This window comes from Anopheles gambiae, chromosome 2 (genome assembly GCF_943734735.2).
Source record: "Anopheles gambiae chromosome 2, idAnoGambNW_F1_1, whole genome shotgun sequence".
Taxonomy (NCBI): Eukaryota; Metazoa; Arthropoda; class Insecta; order Diptera; family Culicidae; genus Anopheles; species Anopheles gambiae.
In genome coordinates this window covers 19,550,399-19,568,939 of record NC_064601.1, presented here as the reverse complement: position 1 = coordinate 19,568,939, position 18,541 = coordinate 19,550,399, and the positions used below count along the sequence as shown (strand labels likewise).

The 18,541-nt window shown below is 47.2% G+C and overlaps 1 protein-coding gene across 4 annotated transcripts in view; it reads left to right on the top strand.

Annotated features, from left to right (window-relative positions):
- The first annotated feature begins 8,138 nt into the window (after positions 1-8,138).
- LOC1273644 (neural cell adhesion molecule 1) overlaps positions 8,139-18,541 on the top strand; it is a 235,028-nt gene continuing 224,625 nt past the window's right edge. The window contains exon 1 of one of the 4 annotated variants that reach the window (XM_061642366.1): positions 8,139-8,351. The gene's annotated coding sequence lies outside the window, so the exon portion shown is untranslated. Of the gene's footprint in view, positions 8,397-8,417; positions 8,796-8,867; positions 9,081-18,541 lie in introns of those variants that run through there. The other 3 variants (XM_061642364.1, XM_061642365.1, XM_061642368.1) reach the window with 3 other exon arrangements.

Genomic DNA, 18,541 nt, shown 5'->3' with positions numbered 1-18,541 from the left:
TAATTTTTCCATGATACATGGCAAGGGTCACAATATGCAATTGTAATTTCACGATAAATGCGCGAAAACAAATTTTACACAATACTTTTGATTATATTTCTGTGCATGAATTGAAACGATTTTTTAAATAATATAATCAGCATTGAATTGCAATAAAATACACAATTCTCTGAGGTCGATCAATACTACTGCTTTCTGTTGTGCATGTGTCAATCAATGGATGTCGCTCTAACTGCCACATTGACCGTGCTGTGAACCTGTTATCATTTAACCAACAAATAATTTAAGCCCTTCCGCTTGCCCAGTAGCCATTGTTTGTAATGGAGCAAATAGCATAATCACACCTTTACCTCCCTTACCAAAGCCCCAAAGATTTGCATCGTTTGATCGCAGGTTGCTGCAGGCGTGCTGCACGCTGCACACGGTACGATACGTGCCTGCCCGGTGCATCAACACGGCCACAAACAACACGCGCACAAGGTGTACCGGTGTTCGCTGGCAACATCTTAGTTTAGCAGCCGTGTGTTAATTGAAATAGGTCGTTGCCGTTGCCCAGTGCACCATTCGGACCAGTTGGGGAGGGGGGAAATAATCCTCGAGCGCACGCGGGCGCGCCCGCTCTTGTTCGCCATTGTGCACACGAGCACAGCGAGAATAAGATCCTCCATTGTGTGGCGATTAGGAGACGTTTGTCTTCGAAAGAGAACCTCCGCACGAAATTGATGAAAGCCCAGTAATTAACCATTTAATTGAGTAGTGTGCCAGTTTGTGTGTGTGTGTGCACGCCATCGGCCATGTAAGGCGTGCCCCGCATTCGTGGCGGTACACCAGGGGGTAGTGGGTTTTGTAGGGCCCGGTTTGTACCGTCCGCACCGTGGCAGGTTGATTAATTACGCCGAATCGCTTTCGGCATCGCTTTCGATCGAAGGATTAGGCAATAGTTTACCAATAATTAAGCGAGAATGCTGTTGCATTCGGACAATGTGCACGGTGCACGGATAACGGTGCACGCGGTGTTCAGAGGAGTTATCTACTGCAGCGTTTCACTGTTTGACAGAACAGGTCCTTACCTTTGCTTTGAATGTAGAGTATTTTGGAAATTATTGGGATGATCAAAATTACAGTTAAAATATAATTTTAACATTAAATCTCTTAACTAACATAACATAAACAGTTATCACTCTGAAAGATTCTAAACGCTTTCACAAACATTTCCAATCGTCACTATCCTGGGCTGAAGCAGATCGTTGAATGCAGCAGATTTTGCAGCAGATTGAATTAAGACTTTGAGGCTTTGAAGAGGGAGGAAAATACTGCTCAACGGACAATTCACGGAATACATTGGAAGAATTGGTTGCAATCAAAAGTAATACATCAAGAATCATTTGAATTTACTCAAATAATATATTTAAAAAGTTGCGTGAAGTAAAACATACATCCATACATATTGTAATATTCCACATTAGAGGTTAATGTTAGAACTTCAAGATTGTTTACTAACATCAAAGATGATCCTAAAAATAAAACGAAAACTAGTACTGTTCTCGAACTGCACTACCAACCACCGGATACTGTTCACATACCCCAGCTGCACATATGTAACATAGCAAACTTATCAAAGTTATGCTGTTGGACAACATGCATTCCGATTAGATTAGACCCGGCACAAGTTACCGCCAACATGTGCCAGCAGCCAATTGCGATAGGTGATAGTTTGTCCCGAAAGGCCCAGCTAGCATAATCAAGGACAGCAGGCCTAATCGACAAGTTTCTGGTAGTTTGCTTGTCGGACGAAACGATGCTGCTACCTTCCCACGTGTGCTCCTTGAGCAGCGTCCTCAGTTAGCAATCTTTGCGCGGATTGGAGGACGAGTAGACGAGTGCCGATAAGTGTTGCGAAAGTTTGGAACTATTTCTCTTGCTTAAATACCAGGTTTGGGGTTAGTTGCGGTAGCTTCCCGCTGTCGATGAGAGCTTTCCTCCGTCAGTGTGAGTGTTTCTGACAGCGACCACCAGGTGACGAGGAACGAAAGGGAACGGAGTGGTTGAGTGGGCAGCAACAAAAAACCTCTCCTCTCACTGCAAATGGTTAGTGTGGTCGAATGTTGAAGTCGTAATAGTGAAGGCTTTGTTTTGGCCCAGTGCAACAGAGCCAAACGGAATCGTCCCTCCCAATGTGCGCCCTTGGGGAAAGCTCCCGGTGAGACGAACTCACTGCCGAAGCAGGAAGGTGAAGTGAAAATTTAATTAAACTTTACGAAACCTCTCCCAGTGCGGTGACTGACTTCCGGATTGGACTTGGAGTTGGTCCGGTGTCGATGTGCGTGTGTGTGTGTGTCAACGGTGGATGTCACCCGTCTGGGCGGTGTACGCAGGTAAGGTTGCGGCGTGTTTCTATGCAAGAGAGCGAGAGTGCTAGTTTGTTGGCGCTTCCGTTTGCGCTTTACGAGACGTGTCAAAACATAATAGATGTAATAATATGGATAATTTATTATCTAAACATCTTGCCAGGCGCCTCCGTTTTTGGGACCACCTCAAAAACGGGGGAACCCGGAAGCTGGAGCGCAGTGCTCGGTGGGAGTGAAAATGAAACAGATAGATGGGACGCCACGCAGGCAAGGAGTGGTGAAAATGAGAACGTAAACATCTCCTTTTCGCTGCCAGCCGGCGAAGGATAAGCGATAAGCGCTGCGGTGTAGAAAAGTTAGGGACGAGTGAGTTGGTAATGAAGTTGTTGCTATTGTCGGTTTGCTGGGGGCGAAGGGCTGAGTTTAGGAGCAGATAGATAGAGAGTGAGAGAGATATCTACATCTACATAATCATGAACGTCCGAAAGGGGAATGAGAACTAGCGGATGACATGAGGTAAGTGAAAGGATGAAGGACATTGCTAGGAATGGTCAGCAACGGGAGCGGGTGACGGTAGCAGTAAGGCAGACACTGACGGAAATGCAGCATCGAGGAAGTTGTTAAGGTGGGTTACAATGGGAGTCCTAGGGAGAGGGTCCAAAGACAGACAACAAGGCTGCGAAGGATGGGGCGATTTTGATCCAACGTCAAAATCTTGTGCTGCCCGTAAGATGGTTGCGGTTTGAAATCGGCCTGGCCTGGATGAGTGCGGTCAGAATTTCTGGCATTAGTTGAGTTGTTTGACTTTTCCACTACCAAAATGGGGTTGTGGAGAGGTGGTCAGGGTGGCGGAAGGAAGGGACCCGGCTGGTGCTATAATCGGAGGAAGGACATCGGAGCGACGGATGCAAACTGGGCGATGCGGAAATGCACAGTCAACGAGGTGGAATATTGAAGATGGCACTTGTGGGACATGTTTACGTCTTCCGGTCGAAGGATGAAGGTCCTGGACAGGCCGGCAGTACCCGAGAACAGACGATGCCAGTCGAGGAACCGAGAAGCTGTTGGGAATGATCTTCAGATAATGATAGTAATGGAGAACGATAGCTAGCTTGGCCGGGGCTAGTAATAAGGGTAATTCAATATCGAACACAGCACAAACTCTCACGCTCCCGTTCCGATAAGAGTTTGTCGCCTGCATAAGCACTAGAAATTTGACGACACACCAAGGAACGATCGGTGCAGGAGGGTTATGCTTTACAGCGACCGGTAGCATGCTGCTGCAGCGGCTGGAACCGATTGGAGTGGAGGTATTCCGGTGCAGGGATCTTGGTTCAATTTTGCGGAACAGTGTGCAGCGCACTCGAGCTAAAGCAGAAAACATCAAGTTAACGTTCCCAGGAGCATCATGAATTGGAGATGGCATTTGCAGCTGCAATCGGGCTGGTGCATATTTAAATTTCAATTCTGCATCCGGTTTAAGAGAAGGGGTTCGTGGCGAGCGGGACGTGTGCGATGTGAAGGTGACCAGGTCCTTAGTGCTGGTGGATTTATTACCGCACTTAAGAAACACACCAGGTGTGGCTGTGAAACCGACGGGGCTGCTAAATGGTCAGATAAGGCAGGACTGCAGGCACTGCAAGATCAATAAGAATAAAACATACATCATGCATTGCAAATAAACACAGTGTGTACACGCTCGTACCATTCGTGCTCATCTGGGAAGGTTCTGTGGAAGGTTCTCAAAACAACGATCGGTAATTGAACTAGGAGGTTAAAGCGGATAAAGAGGGAACCGGTAAAAGAAATATGAAGCTGGAAAGGAGCGGGACTGCTGTACAATTAAGAGGTAGTATCTCGTGCATGGCAAAGAAAAACACGAGGTTATATATCCTGGTAAGGAAAAAAGTGTTTTTGCATTCGGTATCCTGTAAAATCAGACTGCATAATGGATCATATTGATTATCCATCAAAGCAGAATGGGAACAGGACAGCTTTTTCGTAAAGAGCTAGCATATTTTTGTACATAGTATTGTATCTACGTGTGTTTTAAATGAAGTTATACGATATCTTAACACGTTGTATATTGTATGCGCAAAAAGAAGATAGTTTCATAAATAGTTAGTGTATTATTAAAAGGCAGAAGTCAAAGGTGGGTAAAATATGTCGCAGAATCAGAGGAAGTATAATAGTGAAGGAAAGAGAAGAAGAGGAACATAGGAAACTCAAAATAAGATAGTGAAAAAATTAGAAGTAAGAAGAAAAAGCGGGAGACGACTAACCTAAGAAAAGGAAAATTAAATCAAAATCAGAAGGAAAAAAAGAAAATAAAAAAACCGAGAAAAGTAAGCTCAATGACGCGAAAAATAGAAAAAAAGGGAAAGATAAGAAAGAAGAATAAGAAGTACAAATGAAAGATAATAGAAATAAACCAAAAAGAAAACAAAGCGAAGAAGAGCAAAAAAACAGGAATTAGTTAAAAAAGAAGGGAGATAACTAAGCGAAGAGCCACCGGAGGCTTTAGGCAAACTCAAATTAGGTATTAAGCAAAAGAAAACGTAAAAAAATAAAGGGAAATATATCATGAAGTAAAACTTTTGTTTTTCGTTTGATACTTTTTTTAAACACAAAACATGAAAGAAAGTAAACCTCCTACTTCTCACTAAAATACATTTGAAGTTGCAGAAAACGCCTTTTTGCAAGAAATTGATGTCCTTTTTTATTATTCCGCAAGAATATATCTTGAATTCGCTCTTAATTATTGAGCTGTCATATAGGTTTTGCAATGACTTTGACTTTTTATCACATTTTCCATCTAAGCATTCGTACGAATAAATTCGATAGACATTTCTTGCGGGATATTACATACAAAATAATAGTAATATTACAAACATAAATTTCCCCACCAACAGTTATTAGCAGGGGTATGCAATGGATTAGCTCACCATCCACCCCGGGGCTTGTTGAAAGGCTCGTTTTTCCCAACGTGATCCCCATGACGTGATGACTACTGTGGTTGGGACGTTTTTTTTACGACGCCAAGCACGCATAAATCCAAACCCCTAGCAGCAGCAGCAGCAACAGTAGCAGCAAATAGCACCGGCCCATGTCCGCACAACCGTGGTGCGTTTTTAATGGTGCGGTTCTAACAACTATAATCTCGCTGCGTTCTGCTCAAAACGAAACCGCGTGATTAGTGCGTATTTAAAACGAGAGCAAAGCACCCAAAGCAAACGCCCCCTCAAAAAAAAAAAGCAAAACAAACGGCTCTGAGTTTGGATATTTTGTTTCCATTCTCGTGTTTCGCATTGTTGCTTCCCACCCAGAGTGCGCTCCCAATCTTTGTCATAATCCATAATCCATTCCCGGTTGCAACCGAGGGCCCTTCAGTCTGACGAACTGCTGCCAGTGGTTGCCAGCGTCATCAAAAGCCCGCCCGCTCGTTCGTTCCTTCGTTCCCGGGTCGATCCACATCACGCAAAGTACAGGGGACGGTGATGCGGAATCGCGATTGGGGGGCTAACAGTGTGGCGTGGTTGGTGCGGTCCCATCATCCACCGTACGCCTTGTTTCGGCGCGGTTTCGGCAGATATTGCGTGACATTTGTTTCCCCACAGTGCCGAGGTCGTATTTTGTGTAGAAGCAAGATAAATATTTGCCGATAAGAATCATCAAATTTCAGGCTCAGTTTCACTCTCGGATTATGTCCGGTTGGTGCGGTTTCGTGTTTCGCGGTCGCTGTTGCTGGACAAGCCCCACACCGGAGAGGGTGCAATTGGCCAGAACAAGCACCGTGGCAAGTTATGGCGATAGATCAAACTGCGCCGAGTAGAACATACTAGCAAAAAAAACGGAAAGCAGAGAAATCGACTGTTTTGCGTCTGATTTGCACACGAACTTTTCGGGCAGCAGTACGGGACCGAAGCGTCCGGTTGTCCACCTACGCGGGCCGGCCCGGTAGCACGGCAGCACTACCGTGGTTTAGAGATTGTAGATAAGTGTCATAAATTTGTCCCTCCCGTGCAGTCCGTACCGTGTTGCAGAGGGACGGCAAACGCATCGGCGAGGAAGATGAATGAGCGAACGAGCGCGAAAGGGTGTAATTCAGAGGGTGATTGCGAGAGCGGGATCGAGAGAAAGGTTCAAAGATCGCGTCCTCTCTCGCAGCAACTGGCACAGGATTTGAGTGACAGACAGGATAAAAAAAAAGCACAATGTCCGTCCGTCGGTCCACCGGAAGAGTTAAGCTTGAGGTCGATGTCAATGGTGGAACCGGCGTGCGTTACTGCTGCTACCACTTGGTGGGTTGGTAAAGATGTTAATCTTTCGCTGAAATCAGGCTTTCGGTAAGTTTCGGGCCTGTTGACTGTATCCCGTCCAAAACCCTTTTTTTCTCGCTTCGTTTTGTTTCAGCGGTATTGTGCTCTGTTGTCCTAGAAAAAAAGGATGCAGCTGTGCAGATTTGTGAAAGGGAAATGCTTTCAACTGCGGCCCATTGTTGTGAAGCGGTTTGACATTTGATCCACCGGTGAGTGGAGCATGATAGTGCCGTTGATAGTTCTTGAACTTTAAGCTTTATTTTTGCTGGATCAAAAATGCTGTTGGTATTATTTTATGTTACTACTTTATTAAAGGCATTTTCTGTTTCACTCCATTGTCTGTTGATAGCTTTCGATTGTTGCAACAACCGCACATGGCTGTTCGGTTCCATCCGAGTGGCGTAAAGAGGCAATCAATGACTTCAAATTTTAAGCGCTTGTGCATCAACGTTGTACTTGACCTATTGTTACTGGTAAACATAGAGTCTATGAGTACATTTTGAAGAGTAAAGGAATACTTATTATTACATGTATAGTCTGTTGACATACATAGAGTATATCACGCAATCTTTCGTGGATGATTATTGATTAAAATGATTACGTAAAAAAAATTTGAATGCTTTTTGTTGTAATGTTCAGATCACCTAGAGTGATTTTTTTTAAAACTTTATGAAACATTTTTCTCTACCTTTAAATAAAACAGATCCCTACAATTATTGCCCGCACTGTCCCATCCCCTTACAACTGGCCATTTGTCCTGTTCACATGTTCGAAACTGTCACACGGCAAATACGGTTCAAAATCGACGTTGCGCAACATACAGCAGCCAGCTCCATGGAGTACCGTGTCAGTCCGAAATACCGAAACCCGAAACTGCCCCGGTTGGCCAGTCACGTGTTTCCTAGTTCGAAAAACCACCCTACACCCTCCCGGACAGCAAACGGAAGGATCAACAGTGGTGACGGAGGGAGGGCCAGCAACTGTCACTCGTTCGGCCCTTGTTGTGTTCGGCTGTTCGGCCGGGTTTTTGTTATCGTTTGCGTTCGTGCCGTAGGAAAAGCTGGCCCACGAACGGAACCCGAACACAAAACAGCCAACGCGTACACTGCAGCGGCTGGGAAAGTGCGTCGGGAAAAAGTGGTCCGGAAAAATGATACCCACATTCTCTCAAACGAAGCCCACTCTCTCTCGCTCTCTCTCTCGCACACACTTTTATTTGTCAAAATTTCTCTCATTCTCTTTGTTTCTTTTCGAGATTTTAAGCATCTTCTCTCGGTGCGATACAAAATCACATTCATTCGTGAGCGTGAGCACAGAGAGAGAGAGAGTCCCACAAACTCTCCGGATTTCCCTCAACTCTAGGGGTTGGTTCGGGTCGGGTCGATTTGCTGCTGCTGCTGCTGCTGCTGTTGATATCTCTAATATGTGTGTACATTTGTTGTTGTTGTTCCCTCGGACCGAATCCTGACGGTGGCGGCAGCCCGACAATTGATGAAGGTTCAGTATTTGCGTTGCATTCCTTACGCGAGCATCCCGCGCCGCACCGAGCGATCCCGGGGCGTACTGTGCGCGTTTCGCTCTGTCCAAATCTGCTTGTGTCATTGCCGGGTTTTAGTGAAAGTGTGAAGTGTGTGCTGAAAAACAGGCGGTACAGCCAAAACACACGGTGTGGTGGTATTGTACGGTGGGTGCTGCCACTGCCACTGATTGGCAATCGGCATTTTTTCCGGTAAGCGTTGTGTTTGGGTGTGTGTGTGTGTGTGAGGGTGTTTGTTTTGCGCGAAACAGGGCCAACAATTGAAAGAAGCAAAATTGATCGATGCATCGTGCACCCTATATCCCTGTGCTGCACCGCAGCACCGTGAGTGACGGCGTGAAGCGTTCGGATGCTTTAGTGTCTGGTGTCTGGCATCATCTGATGCTGGTGTGATACTAACCGATCGATGGGTGGCGATGGATCAGGGCCACAGTGCCAAGCTTTCTGATGTGGTGTACGTAACACTGGTTTGTGCTTCATGTTGCGTGTGTGCATGTGTAACACAGTGTGGTTAAAAAGCAGGATAATAAAAGAATGCGAGTGTTATTGTTGAGCGAAAAGGTTGTTCGAAACTAATCACCACTGAACAAGGTTTGTGTACTTAGTTCTAATCTGAACATCAAAAAGTTGTTCTTCGGGACTGCCTGAAAACTGAAGATAGATCTGTGGTTCTTTGTGAAAAAACCGCGGGGAGCATAGTTGTGCTGGAAGTGAGCGACTGGTTGAAAAGTGTTGTTATCAAACTAAACCAAACATATTAGTGTCAATAATGCCATACTTTTTCAGTGATTAATTGTACTAAAAACGATTATAACAATCCTCTGCACATTTGAACACATTGATAAAGGATACATACCAGAGCGTCACAGCTTTAAGGTCAGTTTGCAGACGGTTCCGTTGCTGTAAAGACTCAAATGATTCAAAAGCTCGTTTGGTTTGAAGCTCGCTGCGATCCGTCCTATGCTATGCTCCGCACTGGCACCAGATCGTTTCGGAAACTTGCCAAAACGGGTTTAGTTTCGGCTCGGAAACCACCACTGACCCAGTGTGGCCGTGACGGACCGAGAGCCACCACATGGCGTCCCCCTCCAAAAACCCAACAGGAAGCGAGCAAGTGCCGGTGAACAATCACCCGACCAAGAATGGTGTTGGTTCCCTCTTGCACCAAAGGACACCAGCTCCTTTCTGCTGTGTATCAGTTTGCTTGGCTTTGGGGACAAACCCAACCCTTCCCGCTACAACACCGTGTTAGTGGTGGTGGTGCAGGCATTTTCCAGTGACAGAATTTACCACCGATCGTTTTGAGACACCGCGACATGGCCACGGCCACGGTGGTGAAAGCGGTTGCTGGAGTGAGAATGCCTCGAGTGCTATTTTGTGGCTCCCACGCTTGTGTTTGGTAAACAGTTGGTGCGCTCGGCTTGAGGCCCGTAACCCCCGTAAACGTACTGACGACTGATGCGCACCACCTCCCTCCCGCCAACACGAAGAAGGGACTGCGGTGGAGCTGTGGCAAACAGAGCAACCGAAAACCCGACGCTGCCAGTTGGGTTTTTGGGATCGATTTTCCACTTAAAACCTCAATCGGAGACCGTAAACTATTTCATAACATCGGTCGGGTTGGTTTGCGATAGCTCGAGCCACCCGAACGAAGCGTTAGTGTGTGTGTAAGAGAGAGAGAGAGCGGCAGGGAGTGTTGGGTTGGGGGCAGGGGGGACTATAAAACAATCACGAGTAAAATGAGAAAATATTCATCTAATGTGAGGTAACAAAAACCCTCTCTGTACCGCTCTTTACCGCCAAGCCCCATCATCACGACCCACCATCATTGGGAAGAAGGGCCAGATCCATCACAGATGTGGAGTTCGTCTTTTTAGTGTCTGTCCGGAAAGGAATGAAGGATCTACGCTTTTGAAATCAGTCACACGACCCGGGGAGCTGAAAAACAGGGCAAGTTTTCCCGTCCGCTCAAAAAGTGCCCCTGCCTGACGACGAGTGGCAAATAGGGGGAGAAACGGTCTCGAACGGTCTTGCCTTGGAAGCGGAGGATTAACAATTTATTCAATAGAGACAAAAGTATCCTCCCTGGCTGGTTCGGGATACCCGGGTTCTGGTTCTGGGAGATTTTGCCCCGTTCCCGTTCCCTGCTGCGTCCCCGTAGCTTACCTTTTCGATCTTACGGCACCCGGAGGCCGGTGCGATGCGGAGCTACCTTGTGCAAGCGAAGGTTTTGCTCGGCTTCGATTCGAAATCGAACCCGTGAAGGGATGGACAATGGCAGCGCAAAAAAAAAGAACGCACCGTACCGAGTACCTTGAGGAACAAAAGGCTAAGCAGAAGGGAAGCCCTTTATTTTTTGCGCTCTTGTACTGTGAAGGGAAACCCGTGGGAGGCTGGCAAAAAGGCGAAAGGAAAAGCTCGTTTCTAGATCGTGGTGACGACGGCGACGACCCACGAAACGACAGAACGTTGCGTCCGGCAATCGTTGATCCCGGGACGATGCTTAGAATAATGTTGTGTCTATGTGTGTGTGAGTGTGTCCCGGACCGGGCGGACGTAGCACGCACGGGTGGTAGAACTTTATTTCCAGCTTGATAATCAACCTTGCACGTTAGGGCCAATTTTCCACCATCCACACCGTCCGGAAGTTCCACTCCGGCGGGGAGGTCCGGTCATTGTGGACGAGAGCAAGTGAAAACTGTGGACTTGTGGAGATGGAGCAGGTGGCGGAGTTCGGTGTCGATAAGAACTGAACCTCCCGTAACCGATATGTCGCATTAAGTGGCAGCAAAAGGAAACCTTTCCTTTCTTTTGCTTTCTCTCTCTCTCTCTCTCTCTCTCTCTCTCTCTCTCTCTCTCTCTCTTTCGCTCTCAGTATCTGTCTGTTTCTGTGTTTGTATCGTACCCGTAAGTTCCCGTACTTTGACCGTCCGTCGTCCCTAGTTCAGGAAAAGTGGCTTCCGCTTTTCGATGAAGCTAAAGTCTGTCTCTCGGCAGAACCCATCGAGCGGGGTTTGTGTCCGTCTGTGGGTGTGTATGTGAAGAATAACAAAAAAAGGGCTTTTCCACTTTTCAATCAGCATGCGAAACGGCGCGAAAGGATCGCACGCTTTTACTTTTATTTCATGCTGATCGGTTCGTTTCGGGCAAAGTTTCTTTCGGGTGATTGGGTTGAAGATGCTGTGCTGTGAATTAGCCGAAAAAAGGGGGAAAGTTTCTTTCTATTACCCCGGGTCGGGTGGTACTAAAGCACACGGATGCTGGAGTCGGAAGTGGGGTTTCTGTGGGCATTGTTATCTTTAGCCGGTGTACGCAAAAGAAGAAGAAAAAACGGTTTCAATCAGAAGAAGACCACTTTTGGGGTAGAACCATACCATTGAAAAGGACCTTTCGCTGTGCTGGGTCGATCACTTTTGTCACACGGCCACACATCCTTAAGGTAAGGCAGTCATCGCACCGAGAGAGTTTGTTTTATAGTTCAGCGTGTGAATTCGATTGGAGGGGTTTGCTCGGTGCAAGATCTACGGTCTACGATTCTTGATTCAAGGAACCGTAAGCTAAGGATTTCCGGAGGTTTTATTCCCCATTTTCCAAGGCACCCTTTCGCCCCGGTTAATGATGGCGATGGCGCCACAGTGCGCGTTAATCCTTCTTGCCACGGGGATCCAATCGAGCCACGGGGCCACATTAACCCATCAACCGGGCGATCAATTAAGGAGGACAATTAATTATCAGATTATCAGACCCGCGGTTCGCGCTATCGCCGTCGGACGGATCGTTTCTTCCTTTTATGTTTTTTTTTTTTGTTGCTGAGTATTATCTGCGTTTGTTTTGATTTTGGATTGAAGTTTGGCGCCTTTTTGTGATGCTTCTTTCGTCGCCCGAAGCCCGGATCATTAGAATGACCGAAACGACCAGGGGATACGGTTGAAGCAAACCACTCATTCGCTCCCAGCAGGAGCAGCAGCAGCAGTAGTAGTAGCAGTGGCAAATTATTGCTGATGAAAATTGATACTGTTTCGTTAGCGATTCGGGACAGTTTTCTTCCTTTTTGTGGGCGAAGCACACAAAAGACTGCTCGAAGAGCTCGTCCAGAGAGCTCGTCTCTCTTTCTGTCTCGCTTATTAGAGGTTATTTTTGAACCCAGTTTTCCCAATTGCTGCTGCAAACCACATTCCCAACCCGCCTGAAGGAGCACGGCACGTGGCAGCTTCTTTTGCCGCGAGTGGCGTGGACAGTCTATCCCCGAGCCACGGGTAAAGGTAGCCGAACTCTTAATAATTTCCCGGAACTGTTTGTCTTGGCCGTAGACGGAACGTGAACGATACTTCGCTCTGCAAATGAAATATAATGGTGGCGCTCGGAGTGTCCCGAGCCGCGGACGCAAGCGGCAAGGGAGCCCACACAGCGCAATATTACAAAGTGGACTCTAAGGGGGGAGAAGGTCTGTACGGTCTGTCTGTGTCGTGCGAAGAAGACGCACTGCACGCAGAATGTCACGGAACGAATTTGCGTTTGTCAAACCACTCTCCGGAGAAGCATGGAAGACGGGTGGAAAAAATGGCATGTTTACCAAACCGGACATCCACCGACACTCCAAACGCGCGCGCTCTCCCAATGTAAAGCTGGCGGACCTGGTCGGAAAGGAAAAACCTCCTCGAAAGACAAGGATGTTATTTTTTCGCCCAGTCGTTCGCTCGTTTGTTTGATTATCATTTAATTTCGAGACGGTCTTGTTGTTCTTCCGCTATCGGGAGGGAGGGGAGGGTCGTTCGCCGTCTCCGTGGGCTGCCGTGCATCGGGGACCACTTCCGCTCCGGCACGAGCACGCCACGCGGTCTGCTTTTTTCTGTTGCTGTTTCCGTTGGCCCATTTCTATGCCCCTGTGTCTCATTCGCTTAAGTGTTTGGTAGCGATGGGGCTAGTGGGGCGAAATAGATAGGGAGGTAAGGGATTTGCTAGGGTAAATGTTTGCGCCCGGTGCAGGCTGGGTTTTTGGATCTGCTCTCCCCACACTGCCCACTATTCCAATGTAGCAGATAAGTAATTAAACCAAAGCCCAACTCTATCGGGTTTGGCGCGCGTATTGCCTTCGGGCTTCAGGTACGCCACCAGCTGAGGGCCGCGGAAAATCCACTCACTCTATGAGTCTCTCTCTCTCTCTCTCTCTCTCTCTCTCTCTCTCTCTCTCTCTCTATCGCATCCCTTTTCTCTTTCTGCTTTGCAAAGAAAAACAGTTTGCGCTGGAGAAGAAGCAAATCAAAATAGTTGCTGTATGCAGATCGACCTTCGCGCCGGGCGAGATTCGCGCCCGGAAGGATTCCGGGGTGCTGCCGGAGTTTAATTAATTTTTCTTGCTCTCTCCCTTTCTCTTTTTTTCTGCTTCTTCTACCGTTCTGCCACATCCGGTCCTGCTGGTTTTTTTTCCATCTTGCCGTGTGTACACTTGTGTGCAAAGACCCCCTCCCCCCACTCGAGGAAAAATTGAATGAAACGAACGGGGTTCGATTCGCGCATTCGAGTTTGTTTAAGGGGTGGGAGCGTGTTTCCTTTGCCTTTTTTTTTGCGCTACATTTGATGCTGTAGCGAGCTGACTTATTTTTACCACTGTTTGTACACCAGCAGGGCGGTGGGTTGGCATGTGTGTGTGATTGTGGAAAGGGAGAAAGAGAGAAGAGTTAAAATCCACCAGGCGCATACTTTTGCCCCCTCTTCTACAACTCGACAGCAGTGAAGAACCACGCGTTCATGATTTGAATTGTGCCGGAAGTCGCCGTTTTTTCCCTCTTTTTTTCGTTCGCATCTTATCACACACGACCTGTGTTATTTTATTTCAATTTTTTTTAAACATGAAGCAAAGGCATACAATCTCATCGAAGAGGAATCTTTGCAATCTTTGGCGATCCCGCCGTAAAACGTGAGCGTAAGCAGTCGCTTTGGTTTGTTTGCCTTCGCGCTTTGTGCTTGCGATTAGGGATTTTAGGTTTCGTTGTGGTTTGGGTTTTCTTTTTGATGCAAAAGAGGGCAAGCCCTTTCAGCAACATTTTGGCAGCAAAGATGCGTGCCGATTCGTTAGCGTCTTTGTTGATCTTGGGCGGAGAACATTTCCCAAAAGCAATGTTTTTCAAACAGCAATACTGTTTTCCGGTTACACCAAAGACAAAGCGGATGTAGAGAGAGAGTGAGAGATAAAGAGAGAGAGAAAGAGAGAGAGAGAGAGAGAGAGAGAGAGAGAGAGAGAGAGAAGGAGCTGTATTGTGTTGCCACAGCTTTCGTGGTCCTGTTACTTCTAGCGCGGGGGGGAAACGAAATAAAAACACCCTTGTGTAAAGTGTCCCTGCCGGTACTTGACCCCGCTGTTCTTCCACTCCGCTTCTGTTCCGCCCGTGACGCCGGTGTTGGTTAAATTAAAAAGTGAACTTTGATTCCATTCCTGCCCCCTCCCTGACCAGTGCCACCGCGTGGCAACGGAACATAATGAAATTAGAAAGCAAATAACTCAATTTAGTTCGCAAGTGAAACGTTTGCGGCTTCTAACCCTCGATCGTGTTCGCCCACGGCCGTTCCCGCCTACTAGCTGTTGGGGGGGGGGGGGGGGGGGAAATTATGCCTTTCCCCTTCTGTTTGTGCTCTGTTTGCACTCAAACGGTCTGGCTGTGCTGAGTGATGTATACATTTTTACCCACCCTCTCCAGCACCTCGAGCAACGGTCGGGCGACTCGGCATCTCCGTTGCTAGGAAGGTCCGAAAACCCGGTTTTTGGCTAATATTTACCAATTTTACTACCACATCGAAAGTTCAGCCACCGGAACCGGAGTCTCCCACTCTGACGTGGTGTGTGTGTGTGTGTGTGTGTGTGTGTGTGTGTGTTTGTGTGTGTGTGTTTGCTGTTGACCAGTGTTGCCAACTGTCAAACGTAGCGTGCAGCAAAGGGCAAGATTGACGAAACCTGCCATTTCCAACAGCACAGGTGCACAGGAGCCTGTCGGTCGGTCGGTTGGTCGTGTCGGGGGGGGGGGGGGAGAAGAATTTTAATTAAAAGTCTTTTATAAATCAATTTGTCGAACCTCATTCCCCATCTCGCTGTGAAAATGCTGGACGGCTACAAGTACACAAGGTGACACACAAACATACGCACGCACGTACCGTTTTTGGCAAACGCCTATACGTGCTGGCGCGTTCTGTCGGTGCTCGTACGCAAAGTGGGTTGCCGATGGTGGGGCCGAAAGGGACGCGTATCGATTACACGTTGGGTGGCGGCTCCCGGACCCTTCCCCGGAGTGGGTAGTGTTGCTGGCGACAATGTTGGGCGACGATACGGCATTTTTCCGAGCCCGTTTTGCAGTGGAAGTTTAGTCTCTCTCTCTATTAGTTGCTTCCGCTGGTTGGCTGTGCTTTCAGCACCTTCAGCAAAAGCAAACGCACCAAACCAAACTGCGGCCACTCCACGGAAAACATGTTCAACCTTTCCACCCTGGCTGGTGATTGTGAGTGAGTAGTGAAGCAACCATTCCATCGTCACGGGTTTCACCGCCGTTAAGCAGAGGAAGTCGTCGGGCAAACGTTGTAACTTCCAAAAATAGACAAAGAAGTACGTTGCTGTTCAAGATTTTTTGTTTCTTCCAAACTAGAGCCTGGGAATAGGTACCGAACTCGGAACTTTACGGTTCACTCGCTCAAGGTGTAAGGGTGTAATTAATAATAACGATTTAATTATGAGGACAGGACCCGCGCGCAAGGGTTAAATTTACCTTTTACCAACCGATCGTTGGGGAAACGCCCCTCCATCGATTGTCCTTCTTTTTTTCCTGGCGTTGTTTGGCGAACTTTGATGCCCTGCTTCAAATTTAACCCTTTTTTTGTTGTTGTTCTAAAACAGAACAGACTCAAGGTCTATTGGGTTTTCGATGATGCATGTTGCTTTAGCGACCTTTTGCAAAGAAAAAAGAGCGCACCAACCAAAACGCGGCTGATCGTTATCAAGCATCAAGCGGGGAAAGGTCCTGAGGGCTCGATGAAATCGATTAGCAGATAGAAGGTGATACAACAGCATCAGCACACACACACACATACAAACTGGGCACACGGTAGGTCAAATAGGCAGAGAGGAGAAAAAAATCGCTGTCCGCTGCAGTAAAAAAATGAAGGCAAAACCTCGAACGCATCAACGAAGACCGCGCTGATCGTTAATTAGACACGGATCCGGATGGTCCGTTCGCTTGGACTCCCTTGAGCCATTGCCGTTCATATATTTTTTTTTTCACTCCGCCCGTTGCAGGCGCAAACGGGAGCCAATGATTTCACGGTCTAGGAAGAATTAAGTGCGCCATCTTTTGGGTTTTTTGTTGTTGCCGTTGCCGTACGGTTTTCGATATAGGCCATGGGTTCGCTTACGGGATGCCTCGTAGCGCCGGAGTACGATAAGGTCATCAATTAAATTTTCCCGCCTGACTTGACCCCGGTGGCGGGCTTATTCCTCATGGGCCCCGAAGTGGAATACGGGAAAAGCTGAAGGGATGCTGCTGCTGCTGCTGCTGCTGGAACGACAAGCCGTGGACGGTTTTGTTGATATTTTTCGTCGGCAACTTCGTCGATTAAATCGAATCGCGTGGCTTTTACCACGCGTCATTGAGCAGAGAGGGGACCGTTTTTGTTCGAGTTCGAGTTAATTACGGTTAGTGAATTGCAGTCTTGCTCAACCCTGTCCCCTGTGTCCCCATGGGGACGCGTTCGCTGTGATTAGGATGGTTGAGTTAGATGATGCAGAAGAAGAAGAAGAAAAACCTGCTTCCCCCTATTGAACCTCTTAAAACAAATATGGTACCACCGTTTGCCAGCCGGGCCGGGCGACGAGCTGTGGCTTGGCTTTGTCGCTTTTAATATTTCTCGTTTTAGCAAAACGATGGGAACACCACCTTCGTGGAAGATCGAAAGATTGGACCCGGCAGAATGACACACCGTAATGGTTATGATTTTTGGTTTTTTCGACCGAGCGACGGGGGAAAACTTTTCCTTTTATGACATCCTACAAACCCAGACGGTTGGCTGGCCCTCGCAGCTCCCTCGCCGTGCTTTCCACTTTTAACGACAGCACCAACCATAACGAATCTCTAGCACCTGCGCGCGCGCGCGTGTGTGTGTAAAATAGATCGTCATCGTAAAAGCGCACGCGAACGCGCGCCCGATTCCCGGCGTAGTGCGGTTTTTCCCGTGCGAAGATTGCGGGCGGCAAACGCACCGGCAAACGTCGAAACTGACGCGCCCCTCGAGGGCTTCGCCCGGAGCCGTGCCAGATTAGGATGGGTTTTCCTGTGCGAGCTTATGCTGGGTGTGTGTGTGTGTGTGTGTGTGTGTGCCTGTGCGCGTATAATGTGATGGAATGTTTACGATTTTAATTAAGATTCGTAAATAAAAATGAGCACTGCTACGATGGACCGGGGCCTTCCGTTCCTTCGCTCGTTTTCTGAGGTGTGCTTCAGCGACGTTCGACGGCGGAAAATAGACGCCAAAATGGGAGGAAAACAAGGAGGAAGGCAGGTATCGAAATGAAAGTTAATGCCCGATGTGCACACAAGATTGTATATGTGTGTGTGTGGAAGCATATTCGCGATTTTATAGCGCCGGGCGTTGGGGAAACTTGTGGCGCTCTGGCCTCGGGCGCTGAAGCTTATCAGCAGACGGGGAAAAGTGAAGAAAATGGTTACGTTCAGAAGCATACTGTCTGGCGAAAATTATGAGAAAAAAAAACACGATGAAAGTGAAAGCAGTATAGAACAGCTTTAAAATAACTAGCAAAGTTCTTACAGATCATATGAGAGTGGTCTGAATGGTCGAGTGAAAATGAACGTTGTTTAATTGGTGTTTTGATGAGATCTCGTAACATATAAAGCAATATATAAATATCCCTTAAGATTTTTTGGTTAGAATAAACAATTATTATTAGAATATACATTTTGATAAAATTGGTTTTAATTACGTAGCATAGAAGTACGTAGGATACAATGGTCTATCATTAGATTTAGACGATGATTTTACCGAGTATTTTCGACAAGTTTTCACACAATTTCCTCGGTTATCCTGTTATATGATACACTTGTATAAAAAACCGGATTTATAATTAAAAAAGGACTTATAGCACCTGTTGTACGATTCACACACTCGTCTGCCACACCCAGATTCATCAGTAAGAAGCGCCACCAAATAAAGCCTCACAGCTATAAGCGATCAATCAATGTGGTTTTGTTGCGGGGGGGGGGGGGGGGGTGTAAACTCAACAACTGCTGGAAAATGCTGCTGTACGTTTCCGAAAACAAAACAAAAAACAAAACAAAAAAACA